The sequence below is a fragment of the Uloborus diversus genome, chromosome 2 (genome assembly GCF_026930045.1).
Source record: "Uloborus diversus isolate 005 chromosome 2, Udiv.v.3.1, whole genome shotgun sequence".
Classification (NCBI taxonomy): Eukaryota; Metazoa; Arthropoda; class Arachnida; order Araneae; family Uloboridae; genus Uloborus; species Uloborus diversus.
This window is the reverse complement of record NC_072732.1, coordinates 47,452,496-47,466,386: the sequence shown is the minus strand read 5'-3', so window position 1 is coordinate 47,466,386 and position 13,891 is coordinate 47,452,496. Positions and strand designations below refer to the sequence as shown.

The window sequence follows — 13,891 nt, the reverse complement described above, 5'->3', positions numbered from 1 at the left end:
TCCAGAATTAAAACTTTATGTACAAGAAGCAAGTTTTCCAGCTATTATATCCATTCGGAAACTGAGAGGAAGGAGACATTGTTGATTAGTAAAATTGCTTCCAAAGTTTTACTTTCGAGTCATTGCTCCAATTTCTTATTTTTAGAACTTTTTTCAAAACCTCTGTGTCTCGGAACCTCCACATCTCGAATTTTTCTTCTCTCCCGTAAAATTCGAGATAGACAGGTTCGACTGTATTACGAATTTGAAAACTTAAGCTATTAGCTTGATTCTGAACTCATTTCCATAATATTTCTTGTAACTCCTTATTTCAAGCAAGTGCAGAATTAATAAATAAAAAATCTTCGCGACGCAAAAAGGGCAATAAAATTGTTTTGAGACTAAAAGAGAGACTACTTTCGAGACTACTTTTTGAGTGCAAACGATGGGAGCTTTTTAGCGAAAAGACATCAGATGCGTGCAGTTTACATAGCTATTTGAACATTGAACTTGAACTTTTCATTTTTGATTTATGCACAAAATTCTTTCAAGTAACCCTACCCAAGTGTGAATCTCCGATTGGAATAAAACTTTGCACATCGATAGATACTTAAAAGTATTAAACCCGTGCTTTTTTTTTTCATTATTTTTTTTTATATTTTTAATCGACAACAAACACCTTCAACGGGGAGAAATTTAACCCTAAATATTGGATAATTGGGGATTAGAGGGTACAATATATTCTTTTTCTTTAAAGTTTAACTACAATAATAGTTGATAATTTGAAAAATTAAACGAACTAAAGTTGACGTGTTTCATGATTTTCTGAAAATACTATTTATAGGGGGAAACCTTCCCTCGCAATCTTTCCCCGTCGTGCGGCTAGTTGATTTTGAGCAATTCCATGTAAGAAAAATCACCTTCTTGACCTCAGCATTTCCGATTTCAATAAAATTTAGTATGAAGGACACATTTGACATGATAAGTAATCCTGCCAATTTTTAGATTTCTATTTTGAAAATTGTTCGAAATACAAACCAGTAAAAAAACTCAAAATGTGCAAAAAAAAAAAAAAAAAGTATGTTCTTAGAAATTACTGTAACTTCCCTCCTAATTATAGTAGAATAAAAATTCAAAAAAGTTCTGTAAAGCTAAAACATAGAGCTTTCAATTGATACATAACATAACTTTCTTACGATAGATTTAAGTTTTAGGGTCATTCACCATGACGAGGTAATATTGCGAAGGATAGATTACCCCTTTTAATAGTATTTTCAAAAAAATACTGAAACACGTCAACCTTAGTTTGTTCAGTTTTTTCAAATGTTCCATCATTATTTGAATTTTTGTAGTTGAAATTTAGAATAAAAGGATATATTGTACTCTCTAATTCCTAATTAATTAATATATGTTTAGGGGTAAATTTTATCCCGTTAAAGGTGTTTGTTGCCGATAAAAAAAAAAGAAAAAAAAAACTACGGGTTTAATAGTGTTACGAATTCGATCGATGTGCAAAGTTTTATTCTAATCGGAGGTTCACACTTAGGTAGGGCTACCTTTTAGTTGTACTTTTTCCCCCCTTCAGAAAAGGAAATAGTTACTAAAGAAGTTATTTATAAAGTACTAGTGGTACCCGCACGGCTTTGCCCGTAATAGAAAATTAAAAGTTCTTTTGGTTTGCCTGCATATTTACAAATAATGTATGGTGAATTTCCTCGCCAATTGGCTTCTGCCCATGTTACGTTTCCACGTTATGATAATTTCGTAATTTACTCGTCCATATTATGATAATTTTGTTCCTAAAATTCGAATAGAAAAAGAACCACGTCAAATTTCTGAAAAATCGTTTCCAGGTGCATACCCCCATGCTACTAGCTAACTTTGTGCCAAATTTCATGAAAATCGGCCGAACGGTCTAGGCGCTATGCGCGTCACAGAGATCCTGACAGACAGAGATCCGAACAGAGAAACTTTCAGCTTTATTATTAGTAAAGATAAGCAAGAAATTATCAATATAAAAACTACAACGAAATAAGTTAATTCGAACGTCTACTAATTAAAGTTTTGTTTATTTTTATGCAAACAGTTAAATAACGTGTATGTGTAAAAAGACCGTGTATGTGCTATGTGTGCATATTTCATACACAAATCTACATTCACGTTGGATCTTTACAATTTTCGGATAGAAATTTTTTGATACCCATACTCAGAGACTATCATGAGTGAATTTTTAAAATTTTAAATAGTTTTAAACCATTCGAAATTAAAATTTGGAACTATAAACCTATATAACATTTCTGCTATCACAAAGAATAAACTTCAGTATTATTTTTAATTTTGCGTAACTTTAAAAGCCTCAAAATATTTTTGCATTGGATAAAATAAATAGCAAGACTGTTTGGAATTTGTGCAACATTTTGATAGCTTTAAATAAGAATAACTATTTCTAAATAATCAAAGTACAAGTCTTATAATTGTTATTGCTCTTTTGCAGACAGTCAAAGAATTACATGGAAAAAAATAAAAAGAGTGTCATAAAGACACACGATAGAACGGAAACTTTTGTATTAGAGGGAAACATTTTAATTATTCATCCGTCAATTTTAAATAGTATAGATTGTGTTTGTCATTCATTTATTAACATAATATATAAAGGGAAAGTTGCCGTCAATGAACCACATAACAGTTTTGACCTTTTCCGGAGGTAGTTCAGATTCAAACTTTATATTGACAATAGTAATAATTACTCAGTATATATCTCCCTTTAATAAAAATATTCGCTTTTATGTTAACAGTATTCAAAAATGAAAAAAAATTAAAAAGAAATATTTAAACATGTGGCCCATTCATGGGAACCAGTTGCTATGGATAGACCATTGAGTTTCCATCGTTGAAACACATTCTCAAATAAGAAAATCAAATCGGAAAATATAAATAGTTATTACAGGAGATAAAGAAACACTACAAACAATAGTAAGTTATTCAAGAGATTTTTTTTAAATATTTTTTATCACAGGAGACACATACAAGCCCCTCAGAACTCGCACAACACAGCTGTTTTCACCACACCTCGCTCAACTCTTAATACTTTCTAACATGTGACTTATTCTTCTTAGCTAAAACTTCATGGGGCCTCTTTTGAACAAATGGGAGTCCTGTTTCATCCAAGTTCAAAACTTTGGTCCACAAAGGTTTAACTTGACGACAAGGATTTTGCTATAGCACGTTGCATGCCCTCAGTTATCCACTGGCATTATTTCCCTTGTTCCCCCCCCCCCCCCTATTAATTTCAGGTACTCAGGGAGGATCGTAGAGGCGTTTTAGAAAGCTAAAATGGTTCCAAACACTTCAAATTTTTTATTTAGAACCATAAAAATATTTTTTTATATACGAAGGAACTATTGTAGTTTCGAATTAGGCGCTATTAGAAATTTCTGAAAAATTGAATCAGATCAATTTTTTCAAAACGCTATATGGCAAGGTTTCTTAGAAGAGCGGTTTCTAACGAAACAAAATCGAGGCCATGAGTCGATTTCTCCCATTTTATGGTCGAAATATTGGTTTTGTAAAGCTTTGACTGGATTTCATTTCTTAAACCAGTCTTGTTGTGTATCTGCACATGCACAATGCACATGTAAAAAATTCACGTTTTTCTTCTTCGAAAGCATCGTGGACTCTATGGACTTCAAAAAAGATTATTTTAGGCTTTTTAGGAGATATTATTAAAAAATGATTTGTTTGTAACGCGCGATCATGTTCATTCAGTTTTGATATCGCGACGCGCTTAGAATAAATGTAGCATAGAGAAAACCTTACGAAAAAAAAATTAAAAAAAAAAAGGGATTGGGTATGGTCGGTTTAAGGATTTATTATTTGTGCTTCTCTTTTGATCGACATGCTGCATTTAAGAACTGTGTGGCACCAAGCACAACAATTTGTTAAAAATGGTTTCTTTTAAAGTAAAATCATAAAAATATTGAAGTTTTTAATTAAAAAATGATGTTTATTTATTTACTTCGAAACCAAATTGCTTTTTCTTCTTCAAAACCAAATTGCTTTTTCTTCTTCAAAACTATATAAAAATTTGAAAAATTAAATTTAAATTTTGATTTTTTTCTCTTTAAAAAATCTTAATACCATATGGCAGCGATGTACAAGTCATATAATTTTGGGATAGAAGGATTATCTTTAAACAAAAAGATTATCAAGAGCTTTTGCTTAAATTACTAAACATTTATTTGAACGTCATAAGTTTTTTCTCTTCTTTTTATTACAATATAGTTCATGTTACATAATTTTGCTGCCCTTGAGCAAATCAGTTTTTGGACTTCATTTAAAATTTAAAAAAAATATTACCACTGTATTTTTGGGACAATTTTCTTTAGTAAGTAGCATTGTTCCATCAGGACATAAATGTTGTTTCTATGGAAAATGCTTTTTTTTACTAACATATGAGGTAGTGAGAAGCAAAGGGATGCAAGTGGCAAAATTAAAAATTTGGAGATAACCAGTACAAATGGTTGGTGAACACTCCTCTGCCTCTGTCTTGTGGCAGGAGACAGTACTAGTAGCCATGGTTGGTGCTGCTATACAGCATGACTTAGAAAAAAATTCAATGAAAGCCTACCTAGGAAGTAATATTTATGCGCGCTTTACTCAAAACTTGAAAATGTCCACTTATATCATTTTGCTTCTCACTACCTGATATGAATTTATGGTGTTATCTTATTGAAATTTATGATAAGTGTTTGTACAATTTGATTTTTTCTCAACATTATTAACATCAGATTATATCATACATGTGATTACTGCAATGATGATATGACATCTGAGTGTTATTAAAAGACACTTTATGTGTCTAGCAACATATGAGCACTTTTAACGCTGGATACTATGCCTTCGCTGAAGTAAAACGTTTGATTTGTAACACGTTAGATTTGTAACTTTTTCAAATCATGTAAAGAGAAGACTTAAAATATGCAATCGTTTCTAAAAGATATTGAAAAATTGAAAGTTGAATAATAAAAATATTGTTTTACGTAATATAGAAACAGCTATCATTATTTATTGACGATTAGAGTTTTTTTTTTTTTTTTTTTTTTTTTTACGCATAAGTACTTTTTTTTTTTTTTTTTTTTTTTTTGACGATTCATAACTATTTTCCGTCCTTTAGTTCATGCTGTTACCGTACTGAAACTTCACTGTGAGACTATGCTATGAATACCTCGAATTTTTCCTATATCAGAGTTTTCTTTAGAATTGGAATAAAAGAAAGTAAAAAAATTTGTCTACACTTGAATAAATAGGACTTTAGTTCCAGAAACAGTTTCATGTAATATTTGAATACTATTTAAAGGATCGCTGTGCTGCACAAAACATAAATTTCTTTTGCAAGATTTTTGTTTCAAACAGTGGTATACTTTCGAATTTCTACTACACTACTTCTTTGAAAAGGCGGTTACATCTTATTTACGCTTTCCGAAGTCTCTCCTAGAATACAAAATGCATATTTTTGCCACAAGAACTTGGAACGCTGTTACCAGAACAGAAAGTATTACACAAAACTCGTTTGTAACAAACAATGTTTATCGAGCCATTTTTGGAATATAAGTGTCGGTTTTCAAAAACCTTATTTGGGAGTTGAGAGTAAAGAATATTTTCGGTTGGGGAGAGATACTTATTCTTTTTAAGTATCAACAACCACACCACGTTTCTAAAAAGCGATTTTAGTATGCAGATGTCATTGTAGAATCTTTCTAAGCCAGCTGATATTGGTTGGGTAAGTACGAACAAAACATTCAAATAAAACCATGGTTTGAAATCGGAAACCTTTTCGTAGGCGCTTAAACGTTCTTTTCGTTTTAGATTTCTTTTCTGGATAGCAAAGAAGAAATTTGCTCCTTAATATTTTGATTGCTTTGCTTTTTGTGATAAAGTATGCCTGGCGGATTTTTGGCTCCTTTTTCGTGAAACGTTGTCCGTAATTGGTTCAAATTGGATCAAATCCTAACGCCCATAAACGCATCAAACTCTTGGCGTCCCTTGGGAAAACCCCAGGATGAAATAAAAAGCAATGGAATCGGTCGTCAGCTACTATTTTTGGCTCGCCATCGCTTGATAGGCCAGTTAAAGCATTTTTTACAAAATTGATTTCGTACAAATGTGAATTTTGTAGAGAGGTGCATTTAAAATCCAAAGAGACACTGATTCAGATTCTTTTACAGTAGGGTTGGTTGGGGTAAGTGGGATCCCTTTTTAGAACAGTTAGTTTTTGAGGCCTTAAACAAAAGTTTTGAGACAAAAAACTGTAAAAAAATTGATTTATTTTATCTTGGATATTATTAATAAACAAAAGTTCATCACTGTTTTCTAAAATAATGCTTGAAATGCTCTTAACGATAATATTTTTAAAAATAACAGATGGGTTTCTCACTTACCTCATGGAATACCTCATAAGAAGGGGTATGTGGTCCACCCTCGTTTTATTAAAATTTAAATCAAGCATATCTAAAAAAAGGGGGGGGGTAAGGGGGTCTACTTGTAGGTACATTTTTAGTATGAAACTTGTTTCTGTCAATGCATCCATTAATGAGATACGAACTATTTTGAGACATATTGAACGATTTTACATATTGAAAGAGAACTATTTTGAGGCAGGTAACAAGGAAATTTTCAAATCTGTATTATTAATCAGCGCTTTAAAATTTCAAAGTAATAAATCACAGAATCTTTACTAATAATAAAGCTCAAAGTCTCTCTGTCTGGAGGATGTCAGTGACGCGCATAGCGCCTAGACCGTTCAGCCAATTTTCATGAAATTTGGCACAAAGTTAGTTTGTAGCATGGGGGTGTGCACCTCAAAGCGATTTTTCGAAAATTCGATTTTGTTCTTTTTCAATTTCAATTTTAAGAACACTTTCCGGAGCAAAATGATCATAAGATGGACAAGTAAATTACGAAATTATCATGACGAGGAATGGGAGAGCGAATGAACATAGCCAATTGACGAGAAATTCGTCATCCATTATGTGTAAATATACAGGCGAGCCGAATGACCTTTTAATTTTCAACTACGGGCAAAACCCCAAGGGTACCACTAGTGTTGAATAAAGGTAATACAGTTGATTAAGATCAATTTTGGTGAATTAGGAAATTAATTGAAAACGTTAAATGGCAAAGTCTGTTTAAAGTTGACTAACTGAAAAGCATTATCACTTTAACCTCAGTAATAATTCCAACATCATATGCATCAGGCTAATAAAAAAAAAGACTATTTTTATTCGTTCTTGGAAATTCAGCAGTATTTTTTTTTTTTAATTTTTATCATCAACATCCAACATTAGACTTATTTAATACATTACGGCTTTCATTGATGTAAGTTTCACAAATACCTAATTACGTGCTTTAGTAGGTTTGTAGCTCAACTATTCATTCCTACTAGGTCATCCTTGTATTTCACTAATACGAATATCTCATCGGAGTTTCTTTTGATTTTAAAATCCTCACTATTATGGGGGGGGGAACCCACTTACCCCTTATAGCAAAAAATCTACGGGGTAAGTGGGACCCCTTCTCTTAAACACTTAATAATAATATTTCATACAAAAATTCTTGTTGAAAAATGCACTTTACGTTAAACTATAAACAAAAGTTTAATGATCATAAAAAAATAATAAAAACTTCCCTGGAAACACTTCTTTGAAAAATGTTGCTTGAACTCGCAAAAAAAAAAAAAAAAAAATCAGATTTTTTTTTTTTTTTTGACTAAGTTCTATGGCCTAGAAAAAAATTCCACGAAACCCAAATATATGCAAAACCAATCACTGTGATGAAATATAGTATGATCTGTGTAAAAAATATACAAAAACCATATCCATATTTCAGTTTTAGAAGGTGACCCCCTTACCCCAGTGACCTACTTCAAACAATCAACCCTAGTTACAATTTTAATTTTAAAGCTTTAATGTCTATTATTTTGTTCATTTTGTTTTCTAAACTTGTAACATCAAATAATTTCATTAATTTTAAGCACCTTTTCCCTCAGTATTTAATTAGTATATCGAGTATAATTCTTGACAAAATGAAATTTTTAGAAAGATATTTATGTCTTAAAATTATGTTATTTCCAGAAATTTATTTTTTACAGTTACGATTGCACTTGACTAGTAAATTTTAACTTAAAAATGCTTTTAAAAATATTCCAAAGTGCAGTTTGTAAACTCCAACATTAAAAAAATAGCTTTAAAATATAGATAGCCGCTCATTTTGTAGGAGCAAAAACCCATAAAGTTATGTTTTGTAATAAACTTTAAAAACACACTTTTGCATTTACTTCTCTTATTTAATCGCTCAGAACTTTTATATTAATATCACTACTCTAAATTATAAAAGATTAAATAAATTAAAACATGAATTTGAAATTTATGTCTTTGTAGCATTTATTGCTTCATCACAATGGTACAGTCCACTCCGGATTGTCCGCTAGCGACTTATCCGCGGGGCGGACAATCTGCAGTATTTCACACCTTCAAGAAAAAAAAATGGCGAAGATTATCTGAATATTGATAAATGCAGACATTAAACTTTACAAGTGCAAATTTCATTTTTACATTTAAACATTCCTGTTGCTTTCTTCCCCTTCCCTTCCAATGACATTACATCTCTTAAGGTCACCAAAACCCGACTAGTTGAAACCCAATTTCTAAAATCGACACTATTTACTGCTTTACATCTTTACTACGTACTGAGTTATGATTTACTAGTGGTATCTGCACGGCTTTGCCCGTAGTAGAAAATTGAAAGGTCTTTTGGTTCGCCTGTATATTTACAAAAATAATGTATGATGAATTTATCACCAATTGGCTTGCCCATGTTACGGTTCCACGTTGTGATAACTTGATAATTTACTCGTCCATCTTTTGATAATTTTGCTCGGGAAAATGTTCTTAAAATTGGAATAGAAGAAGAACAAAATCGAGTTTTCAAAAAATCGCTTCGAGGTGCACACCTCCATGCTACAAACTAATTGTGTGCCAAAGTTCATGAAAATATGCCAAACGGTCTAGGCGCTATGAGCGTCACAGAGATCCTGACAGACAGACAGAGATCCGGACAAATATCCAGACAGAGAGACTTTCAGCTTTATTATTAGTAAAAATAAAGATAGAGATGTGTGTAATCCGTTTGGCATAGTGGGGGATAATTTTTCCAGCTTATCGTTTTGGCTGTAGTTTAATTGTATGCAAGTGTTATTTATCGTTTTAAGCACTATTTACATACCCTAGCCGATACCATTGCCGATTAAAGGTTTGAGTCCCCAGAGAGAAACAATTGTGCGGGAGCTGAGAAAGTTGTCCGTTTCCTGGCCTCCGGTTCCTTGCGCTCTGGTTCAGAGCGTCGAAACTTAAAAATGTTTTCTTTATTCAACTGTTTGACCTTTTTGCATGTCTGTATGTTTTTTTTTTTTTTTTTGAGCGATCACGATTGCTTATTGTTCTCACTTGATCGTCTTTGATGTTTGGTTCCTTTTTCAACATGGACAAGTAGCCTCGCCAGCACCACCGCCCACCGGCCTCTGCAGGCGCACTGTCCCTCGGAATCTGCTTCTCTTCAGCGGTAACATCCGTGTCCTACACACACGCACGCCTACACACATACACACTCACACAAACACGCCTTTACACACATACAAACACATCTACGTGCATACCCACAGGTCTACGCACACCTAAGAGCCTACACAACATGCACCGTTGCCTACAGGCACGTGCACGTACACCCACGCGCGCCTACACGCACAACTGTACACACGTAACCGCCCAGGAAGAGGGGCAGGCTTGATGGGACAGGAGCCGTTTCTCGAAACAATAACTCCAATGAGTAGAGTCCTGTCGCAACTCGTGATTTTTTAAAATCTTTATTTGCTGTTTAATTGTTTGTATATTGTGCTCATTTTAATTTTGTGTATTTTGTACTGTTGTGCGTCTTGCCTTCCTGCCCTATGCGATACTATGTGGTGCATAGGAAGTTTCTTTTTGTGTCTAATAAAAAAATGCATTTGATTCAAATACAACTTTTTCAGATTTTTTAAAAAATTATTTCCCATCGGCAAAAGACCATAAAACGTTGTATTTAGACGGAATATATAAAAAAACCGACTGGTGACCTTAACTCAATTTTGACAAAAAGTGCAGATACGACTTTTATGCTTAGCACGGCAGTTTACCTTTTTAAACATTGTCCAGTTTTTTAATGCAGAAATTCCCGTTAAGATATAGTTCTGAAAATATATTTAAATAAAAGCGCTCGAATATAACATATTTGTTGAAAATTCAATGAGAAGAGGTGAATTATTTTTTAAGCCCTTAAAAATTTACGTTCGTTTTTTGCATTATACAAATTAAAAAATTGTTTATTATGAATTATTACACGTAACTTCAAAAGGAGAAATATTTCACCTCAAAACTTCAAACTTAAAAAAGTGTGCTTTCACTACCAAAACGATGCGTTTTTTGTAGAAAAATTGCTATTTAAAATGTATTTCATTTTAAATAGCAATTTAATTAAATAACGAATTCAATAACGAATAATTATGATGGTAAATTACGACTCTTACTGAATACAGCAAGAAGTTTTTCATCAAAACTGGATAGAATCTAATTTATTTTAGTACGAGTTGTTATTCACAAAAACGTATAAGAAATAGTATTATGTGGAAGAAAATTCATTCGGTATTGCACTTCGTTGCATATTATAGTTTAGAGCAGCATTCAGTTTTGAACAAAATTTCCCAGTAGTTTTTATGTCCAAGTATTATCTTTCTGTAGAAATTCAAACAAAATGTTAGTTTAAGTTTGGGACAGTCATTAGGAAACCACTAAAGTTTGGCACGATAATTAAGAAAACATTCAAATAAGTATGAAATGTAATGTTTTAAGAGTCACAAAATAATTGTTTAATTGAGACAGAACTCATAACTTGGAATATTCACAACTGCACAACATTAATAAATAATCATTCTTACGAAAACTTAGTCCTAGGTAATAGCTTCATACATTGAGAAGAGATAAAATGGAGGGAGTGAAGACTTTCATTCATGAAACCAAGATCCCAAGTCACGTGATCGAGTTTAAAGCAAAGTATTGGAAGAAATCAGGTTTTTTTCGCTTGTTTCACGCAAAACGTACTAACCATTCGTCATTGCTGAGTCACGTGACTTGGGATATTAGGGTCAGCTTTTGCTAAGCCAATAATTGAACTTGCTCCCTCCATTTTAATTCCTGCTTTAAGGCATCATAGCATCAAAATATCCAGTTTCCTTTCTTTTTACTGATAAATTTGTATTAAAATTTTGTAATAATTTTTTTTCTGCAAATCTTTTTTCGACATCTTTTTGTATTAATAAAGGAGTCACTAAATAATATACTTTTAAGAACTTCTAATTATTCTAATTATTCAAAAATTTTACCGCTTTTTTTAAACTGAAATTATTAATTGTTTGAGGTTTTTAACTAATCACTAAGTATACTAATAATTACAACGAAAAAAAGTTGAGGTAAATGACTCAGAAATAAACTTCACTTTTAAATTGCTGCGTTTTATACTAAGCACAGTGTGATTAAATTTATATTATTTAAAAAGATGTTTGGCTGAATTGTTTTCTGACATCTCTTTAGAGTGGTGACGTAAGAAAATTGTCCCGCTTACCTTGGCGAAAAAAAAATATTCCACTTTTTAACACTTAGAATACAAAGTCTGACACTCTTGCTGAAAATACGACGCCAAAGCCAGCAACCCTATTCTCACACCTTTAACATTAATGGGTTTTAAAAGAACGGCAAGAGGAGGGAGGGCCGTTTCGGGAGAGGCTCTGACGCGAACGTATTGTCTGCAGTCTTGCCCTGCAGTGCCAAAAAGTCTTGCCGAGAAAAATATCAAAGCTTCCATTCGGCGAGCTAATCTCATAGGCAGCCGGGACTATGCATTGCAAAGATCATAATCTCTTTAAGTCAATTGGAATATTCGCGCCTATCAACAGAGAGTGGCGTTTTTACGCCGAAAAATCTTATTATGCAAAGTGGAAAATGAGCTTCCGACGATGGGGAGAGAAAAGTTGCGCGTAATGCCTCCCAGGCTTTTCCTCTAAAGTAGTTTTAAAACTGAAGGGTTTTGAAAGACGTTTTCTTTCCGACGCCATGATGCCTAGCTATTGGAAAGCGATATCTGGAGCACTTAAACGCATCATTTTTCAAAATGCTTTTTGGTCTGGTGTCTGAAGAAATTTTGTAAATAATCGTCCGTTTATTGAATGAAAACGCTTTTTCTGAAATATGTTTAGTTGTTTAAATGCGAATTTGGATTATTTTTGCTTTCAAACAAATGAGTTTTGTGTTGAAAGTGACAGTAAAATAATTTTTCAGGATTCCAAAATCACTTTGTTTTGGATTCTGAGCTATATTAAGTTGTGTAAATGTGTATTTTTTTTTTTTAAACAAATGAGTTATGCGTTGGAAGTGACAGTAAAATAGTTTAGCAGGATTCCAAAATTACTTCATTTCGGATTCTGAGATTTATTAGGTTCTTTAAATCCGTAATTTTTTTTAAACAAATGAGTTTTGCGTTGATATTAACAGTAAAATAGTTTAGCGGGATTCTGAAGTTACTTTGTTTTGAATTCTGAGCTATGTTAAGTTGTTTAAATGTGTATTTTTATTTATTTATTTTTTTTAAACAAATGAGTTATGCGTTGAAAGTGACAGTAAAATAGTTTAGCAGGATTTCGAAATTACTTTGTTTCCGATTCTGAGATTTATTAGATTCTTTAAATCCGTACTTTGATTTATTTTTTTAAACAAATGAGTTTTGCGCTGATATTAACAGTAAAATAGTTTAGCAGGATTCTGAAGTTACTTTGTTTTGAATTCTGAGCTGTATTAAATTGTTTAAATGTGTATTTTGATTTTTTTTAATTTTAAACAAATGAATTATGCGTTGAAAGTGACAGTAAAATAGTTTAGCAGGATTCCGAAATTACTTCGTTTCGGATCCTGAGATTTATTAGGTTCTTTAAATCCGTAATTTTTTTAAACAAATGAGTTTTGCGTTGATATTAACAGTAAAATAGTTTAGTTGGATTTTGAAGATACTTTGTTTCGAATTCTATTTTACTAATAGTGCTTGATTTAAGTAATCTCGAAATAATTTAAACGACGCAAAGTTGAAAATAATACTTGAAGCTGATAAAAACGTATTGATTAAACATTTTGAAATCAGATGTACACATGAAAATTGAAAACAGTTTTAAAACTAAAAGATTTTGAAAGATGGTTTCTTTCTGGCGCTATGCTACATAGCTATTGAAAATCGATAGCTGGTGTACTTAAACGCAATTTTCAGAATGCATTTTAGTCTGACGTATGAAATGTATTTGTAAATAAACCATTTATTGAATAAAAATGCTCTTTTGAAACATATTCAGCGGTTGAAATGCAAATTTGGAATTTTTTTTAAACAAATGAGTTTTGCATTGTAAGTGATAGTAAAATAAATTCTATTAGTTCCTGCTTTTGAGGCCGAATTTTTGTATCAATAGATTAATTTGGGTTCTGTATCATGGAAAAAGAAATGAACATGTAATATAAAAGTAAATATTTATTAAGTTAAATTGAAAACTCTTTAATTAAAACTATCTATTATTTTCTGTTAATACCGAAGGTACCGGTGTTTCACCTCAGCAAATACCAGTATTACGAAATTGCAATTGCTCGAAATACCGGAATTCGGTATACCGTTATACCGATATTGCAATCACTAATTAGTGCATTTAGCATCTTAACGTCATTTTATTTTTTTACCTGTTCTGGAAAACTATTAATCAATTTCTAGAACAACAACAGAGATTTGTTAGTGATTT

At 32.0% G+C, this 13,891-nt stretch overlaps 1 protein-coding gene across 2 annotated transcripts in view; it reads right to left on the bottom strand.

The window, feature by feature from the left end:
• Nucleotides 1-13,891, bottom strand: part of LOC129217015 (diencephalon/mesencephalon homeobox protein 1-A-like) — a 44,510-nt gene that overhangs the window by 16,929 nt on the left and 13,690 nt on the right. The gene's annotated exons all lie outside the window — the stretch shown is intronic.